This window comes from Xenopus laevis, chromosome 9_10L (genome assembly GCF_017654675.1).
Source record: "Xenopus laevis strain J_2021 chromosome 9_10L, Xenopus_laevis_v10.1, whole genome shotgun sequence".
Taxonomy (NCBI): Eukaryota; Metazoa; Chordata; class Amphibia; order Anura; family Pipidae; genus Xenopus; species Xenopus laevis.
The window spans coordinates 134,353,041-134,357,251 of NC_054387.1; the positions used below are offsets into that span (position 1 = coordinate 134,353,041).

Below are 4,211 nucleotides of genomic sequence, written 5' to 3' on the forward strand. Positions count from 1 at the left end.
GCCTCCAAGTGCCACCCCCTCATCACATAACCAACACCATATAAAACTCTGCTTCTCATCCATCCCAGCCAACTCGAACTGCAACTGGTGCGTCACTGTTCTGATGGCCAAACATACAGTTGGGCTACAACTAGGGAGAAGAGCTATGTGACTAGTGTCCCACACTATTTTGCTCTAGGCATGTGCCTCTTCTGCATAATTCTGGCTCCTGTCCCATCTGGAGGTATCAATGCCAAGGAAAAACAGACACCACTGTTCTGTGAGAGAACCAGTCCCTACTTGTTTTAGCCAAAATATTTCTCTCTAACCACTACACGCCAATGCCCAATCTGAGATTTCAGGCACGTTTCTGACACATTTCTCACAAGTTAATTAATTAGCTTTGAACTCTGGAAAACAGTTCCTCTTTACTGGAATGTGCAAGTGTTTTTGGAACCCCACATAGTACTGCCCAAAACACATTTATTCTGTGTTCTGGGCAGAGCATTCTAATGTCCCTTCCCCCTGTACCCATGATGGGGAGCAGTGAGGGCTCAGTTTCTCTAACAGTGGCAGCCAACCGGTGGCTCATGAGCAAAATGTTGCTCATCAGCCCCTTGTATGTTGTGGTCAGTGGCCTCACAGCAGGCGCTTATTTTTTCATTCCAGGCTTGAAGACAAGTTTTGGTTGAATAAAAACCTGCTGAACTGCAAAAATAAGCTTCCTGTGGGCTGACACTACTGGTAGCCCCTATGTGAACTAACTTTTTTGAATGCTTCTGTTGCTCTCCAAATTCTAATTACGTTTGAATGTAGCTCAGAGGTTGAAAAGGTTGGGGATCCTTGATCTATAATGTAAGAACAAAATAAATCCAGTGCAGTGAGTGGGACCCTCCCCTGAGTGCTGCACTCCAGATCCCACAGCAAAGCCTCCTGCACTGTGTTACTTGTCTGGAAGTCCGGAGCCCACACATTCCCCTTATTGCCTCCCCTCTCAACCACATCTGCCCATATTGTACCCGGGGGGCTCCTCTATCTCTGGGGGGAAGGTGGAAGAGAAAGAATTTATGGAACATGATACAAATATGAAAGAAATGAGCCCACGAAAAGAACCGGAATATTTCCAGGGAGAATCCTGAATAAACCTGAGCTGTTCCGGCCAATCTCTGTAACCAGCGACCAAATAAGCCCTTTAGTGGGCACGGGCATATACTAGGGAACAGGATCCCACACAAACTGGGCGCATTTATCATCAGAGAGAAGAGAAACCCCCCATTTTTCAGACTCTGGAAACACAGACCGATATATGCCCCAAAACTTCCACAAGCGACAATACATGGGCGGGGTTTGTATAATCACCCAATAAGAACTAAAGTCGAACTCTGAGAGCTGACCAATCAGCGATCCGGAAAAGCTGAATATAAGGAGGTCGGGAAACTAAAGATATTCGATTTTAGGCAGCTCGTGTGAGTGAATTGGATCGAGAATGGCAGCTACAACTGAGTCCGCTCCTGTTGCTCCCCCGGCAGAACCAGCCGCTGCCAAGAAGACAAAGAAGCAGCAGCCGAAGAAAGTAGCGGGAGGCGCAAAAGCCAAGAAACCCTCCGGGCCCAGCGCGTCTGAGCTGATCGTCAAAGCCGTGTCCGCCTCTAAGGAGCGCAGCGGGGTGTCCCTGGCCGCTCTCAAGAGGGCTCTGGCTGCCGGAGGCTACGATGTGGACAAGAACAACAGCCGCCTCAAGCTGGCTCTCAAGGCCTTGGTCACTAAGGGGACTCTCACCCAAGTCAAAGGCACCGGAGCCTCCGGATCCTTCAAGCTCAACAAGAAGCAACTGGAGGGACCAGGACAAGGCGGTGGCCAAGAAGAAGCCCGCGGCGCTCAAAGCCAAGAAACCAGCAGCCGGGGCAAAGAAGGCGCCCAAGTCCCCGAAAAAGCCCAAGAAGGTCTCGGCAGCAGCAAAGAGCCCCAAGAAGGTGAAGAAACCGGCAAAGGCCGCCAAAAGCCCCAAGAAACCGAAGGCTGTTAAAGCCAAGAAGGTGGCCAAGAGTCCCGCTAAAAAGGCCACCAAGCCCAAAACTGCCAAGAGCCCAGCAAAGGCCAAAGTCGCCAAACCCAAAGCGGCTAAAGCCAAGAAGCCTGCGCCTAAGAAATAATGTGCCCGCAACCCCTGCTCGTCCCACCAAAGGCTCTTTTCAGAGCCACCACTTCCTCCATTAAAACAGCTAATACTGTATGAATGGCTTAATTATCTCACGGGAAGGGTTTCCAGTATCATCACCTGAATCTCCCATCAAATTATACTTTTGGACCTCCGCTCCATTTTCCACTTATATTTGTATCACACGCAACTCACTGCGCAAATTTACAGTATTACACTGCCACCGTGTGGCCAATTGCACCTATTTCACATAAGTACTTCCAATGCTTTCCAAAATGCTTCGGGTTTCCTGCTGTGCTTTTTATAAATGATTGTGAAATCCAGCTGGATGTTTCTAAGACTAATATAGGCCGATTTTGTGTCATAAAGCTGTACATTTAACAACTCAGACCCCACTTACTGTGCTCAATTTCTACTTTCCTTTGGGGATTGGGTTGAAGCACCCTGGGAATGCGAATGATCCCAGTCTCCCCTCCCCCCTTTTATCTGAGCCGGATGCCAAACTCTCACTTTCTCTCTATTAATATTGGATACAACTGTATATGAACGGAAGGGACTTGTACTGGATACATTTATATCCTTCTCTTGCTCTACCCACGGCTGATTTTGGAAAGTTTTAATGACTTCCTGGAATAAAACTTACGTCTTTATTTTGATAATTGAATCCATGCGTTATGATTGGATTTTGAAGGTGCCAATCAATGTTCGTTTATTGAGGTATGATCTATTTATGTTCAATTGTTTTAAACTGAAATGTTCCCCTGCGTGAGATTGAGATTATTTTTGGCGGGCTGGCTATGGCAGGGTTTTTTCACTGGTCCAAAAGGAATTGTGATTTACATGACTTTCAAGTTCCTTATTAGCAAATCAAAGAAGAAGATTTAGAGCGGGCTCTTTTAAATTTGAATTCTAGCCTTCCGCCAGGGTATAATTACGTCACAGAACGACTGGTTATTGATCAGCAAATCAAATGGGAGTATTTAGAGCGGGCTCTCACATTCGATGTTATAGCCTTCCAATCAAAAACGAGAGACTGTGTATAAATAGAGAGGCACGAAACCATTCGCTTCATAACATTTTTTGTTGCATTGTATAGCTATGGCTCGTACAAACAGACCGCCCGGCAAGTCCACCGGAGGGAAGGCTCCTCGCAAACAGTTGGCCACTAAGGCAGCCAGGAAGAGCGCTCCGGCCACTGGGGGTGTCAAGAAGCCGCATCGTTACCGCCCAGGTACTGTCGCTCTCCGAGAAATCCGACGTTACCAGAAATCCACTGAGCTGCTGATTCGCAAATTGCCTTTCCAGCGCCTGGTTTCGTGAGATCGCTCAGGATTTCAAGACCGACCTGCGTTTCCAGAGCTCGGCAGTCATGGCTCTGCAGGAGGCCAGCGAGGCTTATCTGGTCGGCTTGTTTGAGGACACCAACCTGTGCGCCATCCACGCCAAGAGGGTCACCATCATGCCCAAGGACATCCAGCTGGCCCGCAGGATCCGAGGCGAGAGAGCTTAGATACAGTTGCGACTTTTCTTACTAAACACAAAGGCTCTTTTCAGAGCCACCAAATTAAATGAGTTGAACGCTCCAATATCTGTTCATTCGGGGAAGCCCGTGAGATCCTTGTGTAGAACCAATTTCGAACAGCGGCAACAGCTGTGGTACCGGCATCATTAATGCTTTTGTTTGTTTCTGCAATCTCCCCCTTATATAATGTGGTAGCAATTTCAAACTTGCCACGATATCTCGCTCAGTTATCCACAAACATAAGGCTAATACGAACATCTGCGTTATATCTAACCAAACTTCTAGACCTGCAACTTTTATTGTGGCATCCTCGTTTTTCAAGTATTTACATTGTAATAGTCGTCGACCCCAGTGCTAAAACCCATCAGTCCCGCTGTATAATCGGTAGAATGTGACATTTCTGTACGGACATCCTTCCCGTGAATGTAACATATCATATTAGCAACCGAACCAAGGAGCAGAGGCCGGTCTGAGCGATGTTGTGGTAGATTGATCTAAGTATTATCAGCGCCACCTAGTGTCACATGCACATTAAAAAAAGTGTTTGGGCAC

The 4,211-nt window shown here is 47.4% G+C and overlaps 2 pseudogenes; both read left to right on the top strand.

Moving 5' to 3' along the window:
- Positions 1-1,385: 1,385 nt before the first annotated feature.
- LOC108716539 lies at positions 1,386-2,793 on the top strand (annotated as a pseudogene).
- A 427-nt stretch (positions 2,794-3,220) lies between these two features.
- LOC121398068 lies at positions 3,221-3,701 on the top strand (annotated as a pseudogene).
- The last annotated feature ends 510 nt before the right edge of the window (positions 3,702-4,211 follow it).